Source organism: Canis lupus, chromosome 5 (genome assembly GCF_003254725.2).
Source record: "Canis lupus dingo isolate Sandy chromosome 5, ASM325472v2, whole genome shotgun sequence".
Classification (NCBI taxonomy): Eukaryota; Metazoa; Chordata; class Mammalia; order Carnivora; family Canidae; genus Canis; species Canis lupus.
Window position 1 is genome coordinate 5,455,172 of NC_064247.1, and position 19,931 is coordinate 5,475,102.

The 19,931-nt window shown below is 38.0% G+C and overlaps 1 protein-coding gene across 4 annotated transcripts in view; it reads left to right on the forward strand.

Annotated features, from left to right (window-relative positions):
* ARHGAP32 (Rho GTPase activating protein 32) overlaps positions 1-19,931 on the forward strand; it is a 291,821-nt gene that overhangs the window by 42,809 nt on the left and 229,081 nt on the right. The window contains exon 1 of one of the 4 annotated variants that reach the window (XM_049109761.1): positions 7,232-7,282. The exons of the other annotated variants lie outside the window; for them this stretch is intronic. The gene's annotated coding sequence lies outside the window, so the exon portion shown is untranslated. Of the gene's footprint in view, positions 1-7,231; positions 7,283-19,931 lie in introns of those variants that run through there. 4 annotated transcript variants of the gene reach the window in all.

A 19,931-nucleotide genomic window follows, 5' to 3' on the forward strand; every position in this document is an offset into this window, starting at 1 on the left:
AGGCAGTGTAGCGGTGACCCTTGAAAGCAGTCGTAAAGATTGGAGTGCTAGACAGGAGTATGAGCTCCTTTTTGGGTGATACCAAAACAGTCCCATGTGACCAGGAATGCAAGCTCCCCTGGTCTATAGAGCCAGATGATGGAGGGGCATTCCCTGGGCAGCAGCCACAGAAATCAGGTACTAGATGCATGAAAAGGTGACTTCTGGAGATACTGATGCTTAGGAGCATGGCAAAGGGTGAATGTAAAGATGGCGCTTGCTGTTCTCCATCCCCAGAGAGTGTTCCAGCAGGCTCCCAGATGTGTGCTAAATTTAATGCCTGCCCCTCAGGCTGAGCTTTTTAATGTAAGCAGGTGAGCTGCCTTCAGTCAGGACACAGACACAGTGAGGACACAGACACAATTGTCTGCCTCTGAGCTGAGCCCTGGAGCTAGGTGAGTCTGTGCCTCTGAGCATCTTAAGAACAGTTTCTCAGATCACTGCTGTCTTGTAGTCTCAGGATATGGGGCCCTGTTGGTTTCAAAATTAGATATTTTGGTCGCTTGTCAAGTGCAGATCTAAAAAGTTGGGGTGTCTGCTATGGAGTTTGAACTTTTCATTCTTCTTGGCTACAGATTGCAGCTCTGAAGGTGGAGTTTATAGTGAGATTATGTCCCAGCCTCTCTTACCTGCTTTGATGTGGTAACCTGTTTTTCTTTTCTTTTTTTTTTTTCAAAGATTTTATTTATTTATTCATGAGAGACACAGAGAGAGAGGCAGAGACATAGGCAGAGGGAGAAGCAGACTCCCCATGGGGAGCTGGATGTGGGACTCTATCCCAGGACCTGAGCTGAAGGCAGATACTCAGACACTGAGCCACTCAGGCGTTCCACTTTGATGTGGTTTTCTTCTCAATTACCTGATGTGTAGTCATCACTCAATCAGACTTCATGGTTTTTTTGGGAGGAAATTGTTCCATATGTAGCTGTAGATTCACTGTGTTTGTGGGAGGTAAGTTCAGGATCTTAGATCCTGGAACTGGAACCCTCTTTCCTCTGGTGTGCAGCAGAAGGCAGAGAGGGGTTCTCCAAGTCTTAGGCCCCAAGAAGGATGGTGTGGGTAATCTGCTGATCCTTTACATAAAAAAAAATATTTATTTGAGAGAGAGCACGGGTGCACAAGAGCATGCATGATGGGTGGTGGTGGTGGTGGTGGGGGAACGAGGCAGAGGGAGAGGGAGAAGCCAATTGCCCACATCCAGCAGCTGGATCCCAGGACCCTGGGATCATGACCTGAGCTGAAGGCAGATGCTCACCTGACTGAGCCACCCAGGTGCCCCTGATCATTTACATTTTTTAGTGTATAAACATCTTGGTCTTTAGCCATGGATCATTTACATGCAAGTGTGATAATTGTCTATTCACTTCTGAGAATAGTGGAATAAGCATTTTATTGCTGTTTTTAAACCTATTTCATATAGCTTATTAACTATTTGCTAGATGCAAAGCATTGCTGGGCTTGTAGGGGAATGACGAATAAAAACCAACCCTAGAAATAAATAAAATCTTAAAAAAAAAAAAAAAAAAAGGACGCTTGGGTGGCTCAGCAGTTGAGCATCTGCCTTTGGCTCAGGGCATGATCCTGGGGTCCTGGGATCGGGTCCCACATCAGGCTCCCTGTGTGGAGCCTGCTTGCTTCTCCCTCTGCCTGTGTCTCTCCCTGTCTTTCTCTCTGTGTCTCTCATGAATAAATAAATAAAATCTAAAAAAAAAAAAAAAGAATCAACCCTAGCATGTCAGTGTATTTTTGATAGAAGATAGACCTGGGTGAGAAGACAGGGGCGCTGAGTGGGGGAAATGCTCCCTTTGAACTGAAAATGAAGTTAGCCTTTATCAAGTTCCAGATCTAAACTTTGATGTTATGATATATGTTTTCTTGTAAAATGCCCATTTTAGTAGCATGGTGATGGTAGAGATGAGTTTGAGACGCTGATAGGTTGGACAAAGGACAGGCTCCTTTAAAAATCCATTCCAGTGTTATGATTGATCACCCTGAAAAATTAGTTTGAAATGCCCACAGAGCCAGAGGATTGAATTAGAAATGGCTAGAATGGACCAGACCAAAGGTTTAATCTCAGTATTTGATTGCCACTAGTGATTTACAGTTAAAAATAGTGCTACTGCTATGGGAGCGTCTGGCTTTCATCTCTGATAGTACCGTAAAGGTTAAGTATTGCCGTTTCTTTGAGCAGTTAAATGATTTATAGCTTTGTCTCAATTTTTCCCCCTAGAACCTTTGGGTTCATGTTATACCTCTATTATATTTTGAGATACTGGTTTTCAAAAGTTTATTTCTTTCTGTAGGAAGTACAAGTTTCACCTTTTTCCTATTTATTTTATGCATCATCAAAGGATCCTACGGATTTGATGGTTTTAGATTTGATGTACTCCAATCTGTGTACCATCCATGCTTTTATAGATTGTTTTGTCTCGGCCATTACTTTTTCTAACTGATGACTTTTATTTTTGGACTCCCTTTATTTGAACTTCTTTGACCCTTTTTAAGTTCTGCCACATTTGAGTGTTTCTCTATCTGAAATTTAAACACTTTCAGTTAGAATCAGTACTAAAACTGACTTCAGAGTGACCTCTTTTTAAGTTAGTTTCTGATCTATGAACCAGCTCACCAAAGCTTAAGTTGACTCTGATGTTTAAAAAACTGTGATCCCTTTGAAGGCAGGGATTGTATTTTATTGATTTATGTCCAGGGACTAGTATAGTACCTGATGCTGGTGGGCTGTCAACAAAGGTTTGTTGAATAAATTAATGAATGGAATATTATAAGAGGTTTAGGGAGTATTTGAGTGCTTGGTTTCCTTTTATTTATGTAAATACTATGAAATAACTCCCAATAAATTATTTAGGCATTGTGTCTTTTAAAACATAATTCATGACAGTAGCAATAACCACTGCAAAATACTGGTCATAAACCTTAAAAGTGCAGTTGTTTAAGGGGCGCCTGACTGGCTTAGCCAGTAGCTCTTGGTCTTGGGGTCGTGAGTTTGAGCCCCATATTGGGTGTGGAGAATACTTAAATAAATAAACTTTGTTCTTTAAATTTTTAAAAAAGATTTTATTTATTTATTCATGAGAGTCAGAGAGAGAGGCAGAGACATAGACAGAGGGAGAAGCAGGCTCGTCGCAGGGAGCCCGATGTGAACTCGATCCCGGGCCTAGGATCACGCCCTGAGCTAAAGGCAGACACTCAACCACTGAGCCACCCAGGCATCCCTTAAATAAATAAACTTATTTTAAAAACGTACAATTATTCAAAATCAAGAGTTATGCATATTATTATTTGCCTACTTGAACCAGAAGAATGAGTAATAAAGGATGATGTGCTTGGCTAACAAGAAATAGTAAAATTGTTGCCCTTATACATTGTTGATGGCTTTATAAAATGGTCAATCCTTTTATAAAAGCACTTTAGAAGTAAGTATAAGAACCATCTAAACACTTATGCCGTTTCAGTGTTAAAACTTTGAGTCTGATGAAGTAGTCTGAGATAAGGAGCTAGCTATAGATAGAAAGATATTAACTGCAGAAATATGTATACAGTTTAAGAATATTAAGGTGTTAAATCTTGAGTAAGTTATCTCTCTGCCTCAGTTTCTTTATCAGTAAAATGGAGATAATAGTATCTTCCTCATGTCATTGAGAGGAATAAATGAAATCATGTATGTATATAGCTTAGAGTAGTAGCTAGCCCACGTAAAGCACTCAAATTTGGCTGCTACTACTGTATGTGTTTTATTTTTATGGATGCAAAGGTCTCTCATTTCCCAGAGACTTTTATTGTGCCAGGCATTTTGTTAGGTGTAATGGGAGATAAGTAAACAAAAATTGTAGCTCTTGTTTCAAGGGACTTAAAATTCTTTTGGTGGCGACTGTAATATATATTTATAAATATATTATACATAATTACAGATCAGTATGTGGTAAGTGATGCGAGAAAGTTACAAAATACTATGAGAGTTCTAACGTAGGGATGATCAAAGATTACTCTGGGTTTGTGGAGGTGGAAAAGTGACATTTTCACTGAGCTTTGAAGGTTACGTAGAATTTTGAAAGGTAAACCTAGAAGAGATGCTATTTCTTGGGGCATGTGAGCAGACACAGAGGTTGGAAAATAGAGCACATATATTGTAGAAAGAATTACAGGAAGATAAGGCTGAGGAGGGAGGGAGAGTCCCCATATTGGAATGATTTAAATGCCAAACTGAGGAGTTTTTATTTTATTTACATAACATTGGTAAATGATGGCTTTTATGACCTGATAAGAGTTATCTTTTGGGAAGATTGAGTAATTGCAAAGTGACTTGGTGGATGTAGGAGAGGTGGAAGTAGGGAAATGGGAAGACCTTTCTTTTCCCATTCATTCAAGAAACGTTTGTTGCTCACTTATTCTCTGCCGTATTTTATGTTTGTTTTGAGTACAGTGAACTGTATCCTACTTACTTGAACTGTAATTGTTAACTGGTATTTCAGAGCAAAAGTAATGAAGACCGCACTAGTATGTGTCTGTAGGAATGAAGTGTAGATTAGATGTCAAATGCATTACAGAAGTGGGACAACAAGCTTGATAATTTTCTGTATGGGATAGGGGAGAGGTAGAAATTAAAGACGACTTTTAGGTTTTAAATTTTCTTTTTTTAAGATTTCTTTATTAGAGAGTGCAAATGCATGTGGGGGAAGGAGCAGAGGGAGAGGGAGAGAGAGTCCTTAAGCAGACTCCGCTTGGAGTGTGGAGCCCAATGTGGGGTCCACCCCAGGGCTCTGAGATCACGACCCCAGCTGAAATCAAGAGCCAGGAGCCCAACATGCTGAGCCACCTAGATACTCTGACTTTTAGGTTTTATACACGAATGACTTGGGGACTTACTGTACTTATTATACCTAATATATATTAGGAGATAAAGAGGGTGAGCTTGTGTATGTGGACAAATGATATTTTTTTACTGATTTATTTTGAGTTGTCAGTGAATCTTTGAGTTGGTGCTCTTTAGGAGGCAATTGGCAATGGGGAGTTGGAACCTGGGAGAGTAGGGATCTAGAGGTTGGCTAGAGATGTTAAAATATAGATTTGTAAATCATATCCATAGATGCGTCAGATGAAGCCTGAAGTAAATAAAGATGTCATGGGAGAATGTGTGGGTGTATGTGCTGTTAGTAGGGGTAAATGGGGAGCTGAACTTTTTTTATTTTAAAAGAAGTTACATATATGTCCATTATAAAAAAAAATCTGGTGGTACAGAAGTTATATCTAAAATCTCGCTACCCAGAAAAATCTTACTACCCAGGTAAAACTATCATTAATATGCAGGAAGATCTTCTCTATTTCTTTTCATACATATTTGTAGATAGCAGCTGTTTGTTTATGACATTTGAGTTCCTAAAATACTAGTCCTGGACAGGACTAGGAGGAGGAACTCACTCATAGAGTCTGGCAAGTGTATATAAGTGCTCGATGTTGAGAATGATGCCTCCTAAACCTTTATACCCATGGTACCTCGCTTGCTCATCCAGCCCTGGTCCTGCCTGTAAAACAATTAATAATAAAAATTCTTTTACAGTTAGTTTGTATTTTTATTAATCACATTGTGAACATCATTTAGAAAATTCATATTGCTATGGGACTTTTAAAAAAGAACAGCAGTTTCCTGACTCTGTCTCATCCCATCTAACTCAACTCTATCTGGCCTTCATTTCCTGGTCTATCGAGGCAACCATTGTCAACTCTTTTGGCTTTTTCTCCCTAATGTTCACTACTATATTTCTAAGTATTATGCCTTTACTGGTAGTACTTCATTTATCATATTTAGACATTATCTAAATTCATTTAGACATCCTTGAATACTTTCTTATTTTATCTTTTTCTAGAAAGGCAGTGCCTTGGATTTAGTTTGTTACAGAGTTTTTTGTTGTTGAATAATTCAGCCAAAATTAAAGTGCTATGACTTTGAAGGGTTTCTTTGTAAGAGCTTGTTACATGGACTCTATTTTTGTTAAATCCAGTAGACTATCCAGTTTATTTGTTCAATTTATAGTATCAGAATTGACTGTCTTAATGTGTTCTGCAAATTTCATTTTTCTTATAAAAGAAAATCTAATGAAGTTTTAATGTAGTGTAAGTTACTGTGCATCTATGTCTTTTGATTAAAATAAACTATTTTTTTCTAATGTTTATCAGATGTGTAATCTATGCACCAGATACCCACCTATGCTTTTTGTATATGTGATTTTCTTTTATTCCTCATAACTCAGAGGTGCAGTATCTTCATTTTAGAGGGAAATAAAGAGTTAGAGAAGTCAAAAAATTTGCCTAAAGCTGCAGTTATGGTAAATAGTGGAGCCAGAATTCAGACTAAGGAATGTGTCTTAAATCCATATTTGTAACCATGAACTTGAGCGATACATTGTGTTCTCTTTTGGCTTCCCAACCTTCTCCAGGCACATTCCTTTTTACTTCCTCTCCTGAAGTGTTGCTTTTAAGTATAGTCTTCAAAATTTACATAAAATTGGCTTTTTGTAGACTAAGACTTTTTCTCAGTTTTTATTAAAGATAGGAAAGATGTATTGCAGTGGTTTCTTATGATCGTAATGACTAAAAAACATAAAAGAAAATATAAATCTCATGTTCAAGTGTTTGGGGCTTGAGAGAGGGGAAAAAAGAAATTCATGTAACCAAGCAGATTATTTATATCTTGTTTGATTCACAGATATATAATACTTATATAAAGTCTTGTGTCTCAAGAAATTCAGAGATAAATCCTGTAGACTGTGTCCTTATGGATACTCAACTAAGATTATATTTATAGGTAGTATAAGTATCTGGTAAGAAGGGTACTATGGGGGATTTGTTGAAGTATGAGGAAAACTTGTAGAAAAGGAAAGGACTTGAGATGAGTCTGCTGAAGGATGGATAGCACAGTTCTGGAATGGTCATTTCAGTAGACATTCACAGAGGCAGGACATTTTAGGGGCATGTTGTGGAATAGAAGCTAGTTGGCTTGATTAGGATTTTTTCCCCCAAGTTCACATAGCTAGTAATGTTTGAACTGGAAATGGAATCCCAGTGCAGTAGTAGCTATTGTGCTAAGTTACTGCATACTCACCTGGAAATTTGCCTAGTAACCGTTGAGGTCAGACAGAGTAGGTGTGTGTTCTGAGGAGAGGTTGAGAATGTAGGGAAATTACTCACAAGGAACAAGTTTCCTGAAGGATCACTGGAAAGAGTCGAGGAGGTAGTCAGCAGAGGGAAGGGGAACAGGGTAATACAGAGGAGCACTAAGAAGAGTGTGGGGTTCACTTTGGGGGCAGTGATCAAGAGAGGTTGGCAGCATTGTGACACGTGATGGAATTAGTTGGCCTTAAATGGAGCTGTGGTCTGGCGGGTTAAAGATGACTGCACATTTTTTTGCCACTCTTTAAAGGAGGCATTTAAATTATACTGAGAAAAACATTGTTATATCATTAAAAAAAGTTACACTTAGTTTAAGTGGTATTTCAAGGTTAATTTACATTATTAATATTATAAAGTTATTTAGCATTATAAAAAATTGGATCACTATCAGTACAGTTGTCTTTAAATTGTATTCCCTAGCTGTATTTTTAAGAATGTTGTTCATACATGGAAAAAATAGAGAATATAAAATTGGATCTGGAGAGAATATTTCATGTATCATGCTATTAAATGTTCCTTTCTTAGTAAGGAGGAGATTGATTCATTGACTAGCCATTGTGAACTATAAATGTGGGGAATGCCCTTATAGTGTAGGAATTAAATGACATGGAATAAGCATTGGATGGGTTTTGGTGATCTGAAAGTCAAATTTTAAGATAGGAATTATTCCTCAACAAGTGTAGTTGGCAGTTGGGACCCACATCTTTAAAATCTTACATTTTTATGCCCAGATTTAATTCTACAAACAGTGTATGTGCAAGTAATATGTAGGAACTGCAGATTACAAACAAAATCCCTCTCATGGAATTTAGTCTGAGAGGTGAGAGAAGAAATTTATATAAACAAGATAGAAACAACAGTTGCCCAAGAAATAACAAAATGCTATGCGATCTCCGAGGGGGGGAAGTTTATTATATTTTTTTACACTGTGTGCATCCTGATTTTTGGAAAAAAATTTCATGAAGCATGGCATTTGAATTGGATTTTAGAGAGATGGCTTGGCTTCCACAGATTGAGGGTGGTTTGAGGAATTAATGTGAGAATGGACACGGGGGGAGATAGTTTCGAATGTATTGGGAAAAATGCCCAAGCAGTGATGTGGGGAATGAGGAGAGTTAGATTGAAGGTGAGGTTAGGGCTAACATGCTGAGTTTGAAGTCTGTTTTGTAGTTGTTCAAAAGCACTTGGAGGTATTTTATGTGAGCAGGAGCTGATACTACCCTACTTGTGTTTTAGGAAGACTGTTGTAGGTGGACTAAGGTGGTTAATATGTTAGTTAAGAGAATGAGCTCTGGAGTCTTTTTTTTTTTTTTTTAAGATTTTATTTACTTATGAGAGACAGAGAGAGAGAGAAAGAGAGAGGGAGAGGCAGAGACACAGGCAGAGGGAGAAGCAGGCTCCATGCAGGGAGCCCGATGCGGGACTCGATCCCTGGTCTCCAGGATCAGGCCCTGGGCCAAAGGCGGCGCTAAACTGCTGAGCCACCTGGGCTGCCCGAGCTCTGGAGTCTTAAGTCCTGGGATGTCTGGCTCTGTCACTCTTGGTAGCCTGATCAGTCATGAGTTTCATCTACAAAATGAGGGTAGATAGAGAGCTGTTGCAATGAATAAATGAGATTATCCCGTGCAGTGCTCACTGCATGTCGTAATGCAGAATCAATGTTTACAAAAAAAGTTAGCCAAAGGAGAGTATTATCCACAATAAAAGGGTGAAGGCTAGACTGGAAAAGCAGAGTCAGTACTATTTAATAAGGTGTGTAATATGCTAAGGATTTTTTTTTTTCTGGTAGAGATAACATTTTATCGCACTGTTGAAAAATCTTGTGTTTGTTAGGTGTGTGTGTGTGTGTGTGTGTGTGTGTGTTTGTGTATGTGTGTTTAAAGTAAGTTCTATGAAAAGACAATTGGTATCATAGTACCAGAGTAATCTTAAACGTGCGTGAAAGCACCTGTTAGTGACATTTATGGTTCTGCGGTGGCGGTGTTGGAACAGCCAGTGATGAGTAAACTCAGCTGCTGGGGAATCACTGAAGAGTCACCATCCCTGGAGTTCTCCACTCAGTGCTTGCTTCCTCACTGTGTAACCTTTTCTTTTTCTTACTGGGTCCTGAGAAATAAGAAGAAGGTGGAAAAGAAGGGACATGAAAGAGTAAAGGCACCATTTACTTAGTTTGGTTATACCTGAGAGGGTATAAAAGAAGTAGGAATTCCTTAAATAAAGGTGTTCTGTGTCCTCAGAGTTTGCAGGGACTCTAAGTAAATCCCATGGCTTTTGGCCTCTGAGGTGGGAGATTCAGGGTGAATTGATTTTACCCAAGCTTACAGGAAGAATTAGACCTATTATTGAGAAAATTCAGAATTACCTTGAGTTATCAAAAACCTTGAGGTCAGCTCTGACTCTTTCTCTCTGGCTCATACCCACTACATCAACAAACTGTTGTCCCTACCTTCAAAATATATCATGAATCAGGCCATTCCTCACTTCTGTTGCTGCCAGTCTCACGTAAATAACCATTATTTCCTTGACTAACCCAAAGCAATGGCCCTGAACTGGTCTTGTTTGATTTGTGCCGTGCTCTGGACTAGTCTTTATGTAACAGCCAGAGTAATCCTCTTGACTAATAAGGAAGTCATGTTCCTTTTTTACGAAAACCTCTCAGTGGCTTCCTATTTCAGGAGTTCGTAGCACAGCTTGAAAATCCCTCCATGGTCTGGCCCTATTTCTGGAGCTTTCTCTCCTGTTGCTCCATTTACCCTATTGCACACCAGCCATCAAGCTGCCCCTGCCACAGGGTCTTTGCAGGTGTGGTTCTCCCTGCTTAGATGGACTTTCCAAAAGTATTTACGAATTTTCTCAGTTCAGGACTCTGACCTCTGTTCACAGGTCTCCTCCTCACAGAGGTTTCTCTGATTGCTCTCTGTAAAGGGGCAGTCCTAGATAGTCTCCATTCCCTTTCACAGGCTTAAAGCATTTGTCACCACCCCACAAGTACACGTCTTAAGAATGTTTGTCTTCCCCACTAGAATGTAAACTGCAACAGAGCAAGGTGCTGTTTTCTGAAGTATTCCCACTAGCTAGAACATAATACATGGCCAGTAAATACTTGTTTAATGGACAAATGATTGATAAAAGGAGATTTATGTTTCTTTGAATCTGAGATATGCTATTGTCATCAATATTTATTTATTTATTTTCATCTATGTACTGGAATAAGTAAAAGGAAAATGTAAATGTTTAAGAATAGGAACAACTAGGGAACTTCAGAATTATAATTTGGTATCAAGTAGCTTTTGCTTAAAATAGTTTCTTGCGCTAGCTGTAAGTTAATCTTTTCTATGACATTGTGCTAAACCTGAGGGCTGGCAAAAATTGTCGATTCTCACAAATTTATTTATACTCTTTGATTTTGTAAGTCTCATTTTTTAGGTTTTATGGAATCTATTTATAAGATTTCAATCTTAAACAAATTTCAGCTGTAGATTAAGTTCTGTTCAAGATCTCAGTTCCAAATATTAGAGAACTATATTGAACTTAAACGCCTGAGTGGAAAAAAACCCAGCAAATACCAGAATGATTTTTAGTGTTATTGGGAACCCCAGCATGCCTTGTGCATAAAACAAGGACCCTAGATTTGTTCTATTTTTATTTTTAAAAAGATTTTTATTTATTTATTTGAGGGAGAGAGAGAAGGAGTCATGAGTGGGGAGGGGGGCAGAGGGACAAGGGGGAAGCAGACTCCCCACTGAGCAGGGAGTCATATGCAGGGCTCGATTGACCCCAGGATCATGACTGAGCCACCCAAGCGCCCCTTAGACTTGTTTTATTTTATTTTATTTTATTTTATTTTATTTTATTTTATTTATTTTATTTTATTTTTATTTTATTTTATTATTTTTCAGAGCTTAGACTTGTTTTAAATTTGAATTCTTTCTTACTAGTATTGTGCTTTTGAACAAGTTATTTAACCTCTTGAGTCTGTTTTCTAATGAGTAAAATGGGTCTAGTATTACCTAGCTACCAGACAGGGTTGATGTATGAATTGAATAAGATATTGTGTAATATAGCTGGTACATAATAAACGATAATATTATATCATAGTTTTATGTGCATGGACTGCTGAGTGTATATGTATTTATATTTTGATGGTTTTGATATATTATTTCTCATTTTCCAAAGGTATTTGACAATATTAGCTGACGTTTTAAATCCATCCAGTTGTTATAAAATCCAGTCCATTTGTTTTCTATTTTTTACTTTAAAAAGCAGATAGTATTTTGAATTAATGAATCATTTAAACTAGTATTGGAAGCTATTAATATGAGAAAGTGACATAGCTTCTACTTTTATTTATTTATTTATTAGATTTTATGTATTTATTTGAGAGAGAGAGAGAGTGAGCAAGAGAGAGACTACAATATAGGGGAGGGGCAGAGGAAGAGGGAGGAGTAGACTCTCCATTGAGCAGGGAGCCCAATGTGAGTCTCCATCTCAGGACCCTGGGATCTTGACCTGAGCTGAAGGTAGACACCTAACCAACTGAGCTGCACAGGTGCCCTATAACTTCTGCTTTGAAAGATTAAAGATTAAAAAAATGTTAAGATCTATGTGATGAGCACAGGGTGAATTAAAATAAAAACTTAAAAAAATTTAAGACCTGTATTTTTGAAGCTTTCTCATTGCATTTTAAAATTATGCTATGGATGTGCTCAGTCATCTCATTGATGTTAGTGTAAGCCAAGTGCACAATATGGCTCAGTAAAATAAAATAACAAATTGAAGTTTTTAAGATTGCAGTTATCAACTTTATTAGATAGTCTCGTTATGCTTCTGCAAGCTATTTATGGTTAACATTTTGCAGTGTAGCTTTACTCCTTAGATGCTTATGGTTGCATCTCTCAGATGAGATAGCTAGCTTCATTCGATGAAGTATAGATTTTAATGAACCAAGAGGCAACCATAAGAAAAACATTATTTCTCCTGCGTCCTCTGAATATGAATTAAGAAGGCAATAAGATGTGCATAATGGACTTATAAAAACAAAACTGCAATAATGACTGATAGAAAAAATATTCAGTTCTTTACCACTTATTTGATACAGCACTTAGTACTACTATTCTGGTTGTTACCTATAGAAAATACTTAAAAGTTTCCTTTTATTCTTTTTTGATATCCTACTCCCTTTTCCTCTCTAACTTTGTAGAGAAATAAAGAAATTCATGGTTAAGTAGAGTCAGTAGGTGAGAAAATGGGGTAGCCCTTTAGGAAATGACTTGAGGAGCAGTTAACTTGAAAGTTGCTGTGGGATAAGCTTGAATGTGCTGTGTAGGAAGTTTGCAAATTGTCATTAAGATTTGTGCAAATGTAATGCAAATACTGGGTCTTTCTGGTAGTTTGTTCTTTGGAGCACTGTGCACAAGGGTATACTACTGGAGTTTGCTGCAACAAAGGTGCCATTTGAGACATCGTATTGTACCAAAATTTAGATTACTGGAAAGTAGTAGCAAGAGAAGCAGTCTAGCAGCTAACAGCCCGTGTTTGCTTAGAGGAAGTTATTTGTAAAACGTGACTAAAAGAAATAGCAGTCGCAACTGCAGCCTAGTTGTGGAACATGTGTTTCATCTATGTGAAAATTATTTTTGATTCTTTTCTTTGATTTCTGTATGTGCCACCTATAAAGGTGGTTGGTCACCATTACTGTTTTTAAGGCATTAAAATAGGGACCTGTTCCTAGTCTACAAGGCGGGTTAAGCATTGTATGTAAATGTGCTACACTGAAGAAGCCCTCTGCAGTAGTAGAGTAGACAGCAGAATGAAAGGCATGGTCCTTAAGGAATTTGGAGGTAGGAAGCAAGGAAAACAATACAGCAGAACATCAAAAATTATTTATTTCTTCAGTTTGGCATTAATAGTCTGCTGAATGTAACATATACTGTACTGTCAAGTAAGTAAATAGGTCTACACCATTTAGTGGTAGTCCAAACAGCAAGGATCTAATGATAACTGAAAACCAAAATAAGGAATATTTTGAGATACAGTAGGCATTTTAGTTGATGTGTTAAATTAATGCAATTAAATCTAAATTTCTGGGAAATTTTTTTAGTTTTTAAATTTATTTTTAAAAATGATTTTACTTATTTATTCATGGGAGACACAGAGACAGAGACACAGGCAGAGGGAGAAGCAGGCTCCTTGTGGGGAACCTGATGTGGGACTTGACCTTAGGACCCCGGGATTACACCCTGAGAACAGGCACATTGTAATTAAAATCCTATTTTCTTATTTGTATACATTTTTACTAATCTAGAATAAAACAGGCTGGCGGTAGGCTAGTCACAGACTTTCTACTGAGGTACACATAATGTTAGATGTGCATCAAGTAGCTCACAGTGTCTTTGAAATTTCATATTTATCTAAAAATCCATATGACTTCTTTGCAATGCACATACCATAATATGTTGAAATTTGTATAAACATAAGTGTTTAAAATTGACCCCTTAGGAAGATGTGACATTTTAACTTTTTGTATTCCTTGGCACTTGCTATACTATCCCCATTTCCAGAAGTAACGTGAAGATGGTCAGTTTTTGGCTTAACTTTTTGTTTAAAATTTAATAGTGTGAGGGGCACCTGGATAGCTCAGTGGGTTAAGTGCCCAACTCTTGATTTGGCTCAAGTCTTAATATCACGGTTATGAGATCAAGCCCCGTATCAGGTTCTGTGCTGGGCATGGAGCCTGCTTAAGATTCTCCTTCTCCCTCTAACCCACCCCACCACCCTCTCTCCTTTTCTTAAAACAAAACAAAACATTAATAGTTGGAAATGCCTCATACTAGGAAGCCCAGCCAACATTTCACTTTTGAAGTATGTGGTTGGGTATACAAAGGAAATAATTTTAGATATAGATGCTCCATTATCTAACACCTAAGGAGAAAAAAAAAAAGAAAAACCACAGTTCTTTACAAAAATCAAATAAGACCAATTATTTTTCCAGCTAAAAATGTGAACTATCTTACTAGTGAATCAGAAAATGGACGTGAATTGATACTGGTTGTTGGTATAGTTGTGATAATAATAGACATAAATCTTATTCAAGCAAAAAGAGAGGTTAAGGGATCCCTGGGTGTCGCAGCGGTTTAGCGCCTGCCTTTGGCCCAGGGCGCGATCCTGGAGACCTGGGATCGAGTCCCACGTTGGGCTCCCGGTGCATGGAGCCTGCTTCTCCCTCTGCCTGTGTCTCTGCCTCTCTCTCTCTCTCTCTCTGTGTGACTATCATAAATAAAAAAAAAGAAGAGAGGTTAAGAAAAATAAGCCAATCTAATTTATATATAGGTAAGAAATAATAGCATTTTAAATGTAAAAGAAGTTGTTCATTTTAACTCATTTGATAAAACCTAATGTAAAATTCTTTTTTAAAAATGTTTCTTTATTTTTTAATTTAATTTTATTTTTTTAAGATTTATTTATTTATTCAGAGAGAGAGAGAGAAAGGCAGAGAGACAGGCAGAGGGAGAAGCAGGCTCCATGCAAAGCCCGACGTGGGACTCGATCCCGGGTCTCCAGGATCACACCCCAGGCTGCAGGAGGCGCCAAACCACTGCGCCACCGGGGCTGCCCCTAATGTAAAATTCTTAAAAAAAATTCAAATACGATCTATCAGAACTACTAAATAGTGCATTCTTTTTCTGTGGACAATATTTTCATCATCCAGATTGGGAGTATACAAAACTAAGATGATAAGAATAGCTACCTCGGAGTCGTTTCTCTTTGGAAAAATACCAGTGTTCTTCAGAATATATTTATTTTGTATTATAGTATTATTTAATAAAATACGGAATTGGGGCAGCCCTGGTGGCCCAGCGGTTTAGCGCCACCTTCAGCCCAGGTCACGACCCTGGAGACCCAGGATCGAGTTCCACATCGGGCTCCCTGCATGGAGCCTGCTTCTCCCTCTGTCTGTGTCTCTGCCTCTCTCTCTCTGTGCTTCTCATGAATAAATAAATAAAATCTTAAAAAAAAAATACAGAATTTATTTTTTTATTTTTATATTAAAAATTATTTATTTATTTATTTATTTATTTATTTATTTATTTATTTATTTATTTATTTATGATAAGCACACAGTGAGAGAGAGAGAGAGGCAGAGACACAGGCAGAGGGAGAAGCAGGCTCCATGCACCGGGAGCCTGACGTGGGATTCGATCCCGGGTCTCCAGGATCGCGCCCTGGGCCCAAGGCAGGCGCTAAACCGCTGTGCTACCCAGGGATCCCCAGAATTTATTTTTTGAATGATACATTCAATTGTTCAGAAGAAATAGAATTTACAATATTCACCTCTTGTGTAGCCTAGTTAGTTTGAGTATAGTTATTATATGTATGTATTTTTTCTTTTTACTCCTTTAAATAGAAATTATAGCAATTTAATATGTATTTTTCTGTACTTTGAAATTTTTTTTTTTTTTTTTACCTGATACATACTTCTGTATCATTATGTAAGTGTCTCCTTGATCTTTCTCTGTTAGGACTGCCTGATATTCACTTGACTGGCTGTATCCCAGTTTTTTTAGCCGGTGCCTGTTGTTAGAATTCTAGGTTGTTATATTATTGTCTTGACTCCATAAAAACTTTGGTGTTGAAAGTCATTTGTCTCTTATTTCCAGGCAGAAATATGGTACAGATATGAAAAGAGGAAAGAAGAATGTTGGCAGTGTGGTTGGGTGGGTAATCTTTAGTCGGTGTATTATTTCTAGAGGTAAAGAGTTCATTTAAGGACTCATTTTTTCTGTTTAAAATTATGTTGTTTCTTAATCTACTATCATTTATGTCTGCACTTAAGTGATAGTATTCTCCAGAAAGGGCTTATTTTAAAAAACCTGAACTGCCCTGAGTAGCATTCTGGCATCTACTGGGAGAATGTTGTGTCATTGAACCAGAAATCTGAGTTTGTATTCCTATTGGACTGAGATGTGGGCAAGCCTAAAATTCTGAACTGACTGTATCTTTTTCACTTTACTGTCATTATATTGCTTTTATTATAATAAAAAAAACTAGTTGTAAGCATTTTAAGCACTAGTTCCTATGCACGTTATTTTCCAACTTTCCTTTTATTTTTTATTTTTATTTTTTTAAATATTTAAAAAATATTTTTATTTATTTATGATAGTCACACAGAGAGAGAGAGAGGCAGAGACACAGGCAGAGGGAGAAGCAGGCTCCATGCACCGGGAGCCCAACGTGGGACTCGATCCTGGGTCTCCAGGATCGCGCCCTGGGCCAAAGGCAGGCACCAAACCGCTGCGCCACCCAGGGATCCCCTCCAACTTTACTTTTAATGTAGTTTATTGCATCCATGTGTTCCTAAAAATATTTGTTTTTTTAAGAACTCATCGATTCCAATTTTATAAAAAGATTATGATCCATCTAATTGTTGAGATTTCATTTTCACTTAATATTACATTGCTAAAATTTCTCCATATTTTTATTTTGTCACTAAAGTTTATTCATCTTGTATATATCTTTCATTGTATGACTGTTAGTAAGAATTTTTTTTATATGGTCTTCTGTTTATGGACATTTTGGTTGTTTTCTAGTTTTTTTTATTTGTGAACAGTGCTTCTGAGAATATTCTTTTTTTTTTTTTTTTTTAAGATTTTATTTACTTATTCATGAGAGATACAGAGATAGGCAGAGACATAGGCAGAGGGAGAAGCAGGCTCCCTGTGGGGATCCCGGTGCAACACTTGATCCCAAGACCCTGGGGTCACGACTGGAGCCAAAGGCAGATGCTCAACCACTGAGCCACCCAGGTGCCCCAGTAGACTTTATTTTTTAGAGTGGTTTTAGATTCACAGCAAAACAGTGGAGAGTTCCCATACATCCCCTGCCCCTGTATGTGTGCAACCTCCTCCTCTATCAACACCTGCACCACAGTGGTACATTTGTTACAGTTAGTGAACCCATGCTCGCATATCGTTGTCTCCCAAAGTCCACAGTTTACATCGGAATTGACTCAGGTTTGTACTTCTAGGAGTTCAGACAAATGTATAATGACTTGTTGCCATTGTTATAACATCGTATAGAATAGTTTGACTGCCCTGCGTATCTTCTGTGCTCTGCTTATTCATCTCCTCCCCTCCCCGCCCCCCCCACAGGTAATCACCAGTCTTTTTAGTCTCCATAGTTTTGCCTTTTCAGAATGTCATGTAGTTGGAATCATACAGCATGCAGCCTTTATGATGGTCTTCTTTTACTTAGTGATATACATTTAAGATTCCTTCACGTCTTTTTATGGCTCCATAGCTCATTTGAGAATATTCTTATACTTACTTCTATTGTACATGGGCAAGAGTTCTCTTAGGAAAATGAGCTGTTAGATCATGGTATATGTGAATGTCCCACTTCAGGAAACAATGCCAATCTCTTTACCAGAGTGCTTGTACCACAACAAACAAGTTCCTCCTTCTGTGTGCTGTGAGTACAGACAGGACTCTTTCCTGCTCTTATGGGAATTACATTCTAGTTAAAGAAATAAAACAAGATAATTTCAGAAATACTGCAGTGTTATACAAATAATAGCGGGAGTTTGGGGAGCTGGGTGATGGGTGGTCTTTAGCCAGTTTCTATTTATTAGAGGTAAGAGTGATGGCAGCTTATTGAGGGTTGTCTTAGGGTAGTCATGGAAGGCCTCAGGAGGGAAATCTGGATGAAGGAGGTGAGACCTGGAGAAGAGGCAGCTGGGTCACAGTCTGGGACTCTAGGGTGGTAGTGCAGTGACACTGGGGAAGTGTGAGCAGGGTCTGTAGCAGGAATAAAAAAGCCATTGTGATTGAAAAGCAGTGGACCAGGAGGGATGTGAGAGGTGGGTGGGCCCAGGGCATGACAGTGCAGTGAAAAGCTATTAGAAATTAAGTAGGTGAGTGATGTGAGTGTGTTTACTTTTTGAAAACATCACTCTTGGTACAATTTTGGTGATAATTACCAGACGAGGATGGGCAGGAATGGAAACGGAGATGGATTAGAAGCAGCAGCTAGTCTATGTGACGTAATGGCTTAACCTAAGGTTGTAGTGGAGAGAGAAATAGTGAGATTCAAGGTATGTTTTATAGATGAAGCAGCAGTTTTGCTTATAAATTATTTTGGATTTTTAAGCAGATAGAAGCTTTTGATTTCACAAGCATGCTCCTTAATGATTAAAAAAGGGGTATATGTTATTAATTTAGAAGTTTTGTCTCTTGATTTAAATAATTTACTCAGTGATTTTAGTAAACTGATTTTCACTATGTATTTTGGATATTAACTCCTTATTGATATATCATTTGCAGATATCTTCTCTTATTTAATAGGTTGCTATTTTTGGTTTTGTGAGTGGTTTCCTTTGCTGTGCAAAAGGTTTTTTTTTTTTTTTTGTTTTTGATGTAGTCCCCAAAATTTACTTTTGCTTTTTTTTTCCCTTGCCAGAGTAGACATATTCATAAATATGTTACTAAAGTCAATGTCCAAGAGGTTACTGCCTATTTCCTTTTAGGAGTTTTTGGCTTCAGGTCTCACATTGAGGTGTTTAATTCATTTTGAGTTTATTTTTGTGTATATAATAAGAAGTTGGTCCAGTTTCATTCTTTTGCATGTAGCTGTCCAGTTTTCCCAGCACTATTTTTGAAGAGACTATCTTTTCCCCCTACGAAGGGATTTTTTTGGAGATGTAATTAAAGTCTCAAGTCAGTTGACCTTACGAAGGGCCCTTATCTGGATGGACCCAATCCCATGACACAGGCCCTTTAAGAGAGGATTTTCTCAGGCTGGTAGCAGAAGAGGAAGTCAAGACATTCAAAGCATTAGAAGGATTAGATGTGTCCTTGCAGGTTCAGAGATAATAGTGGAGGGCCATGTGTTGAGGAATGTGAGTGTCCTATAGAAGTTGAGAATGGCCCTTGGCTGACTGCCAGCAAGGAAACAGGAACCTCAGTCCTGCAACTTCAAGCAACTGAATTTGCCAACAACCTGTATGAGCTTGGAAGAGAAATCTTCCCAGAGCTAACAGAGGGGAGCAAGTCTCCTGATATCTTGATGTTGGCCTCATGAGACCATTTATTAATATAGTCATTAGTCTCATCAGAAAAGCTGTCAGGCTCACAATGTCAGATACAGGTTTTCCAAAAATTTAACTTTAGTTGAAAGTTCAAATTTTATCATTTGCCACAAATGCTGACAGTTGTTTTCCTTGAGGTGACAGGCTTACTTCAGTTTTGAGAAAATACCTGCCGGATAACGTAGTTTGAGTAACTGTAGTTTGTCTCTGTTCTTTCAAATAAAAATGATGTTCAATTAAAAATGGGGCTAGTTCATCTTGTATCTTAATCACTAAAGTGGTTTCCTCAAGACAATCATCTGTTGTATATTGAAGTCTAAGTGCTTTATGTATAGAGACATACACAGAGAGAGAAGCAGGCTCCCTGCAGGAATCCCGATGCAGGACTTGATCCCGGTATGCTGGGATCATGCCCCGTTCTCAACTGCTGAGCCCCCCAGGCGTCCCTAAAATTGTTTTATTTTTAATTTTTCTATAAAGATTTTACTTATTTGAGAGAGAGCACACATGCACTTGTGGGAGTGAGGGAGAGCAAGGAATAGGCCGAGGGAGAAGCAGAGTCCCCACTGAGCAGGGAGCCCAACGCAGGGCTCAGTCCCAGGACCTTGAGATCATGGCCTGGGCCAAA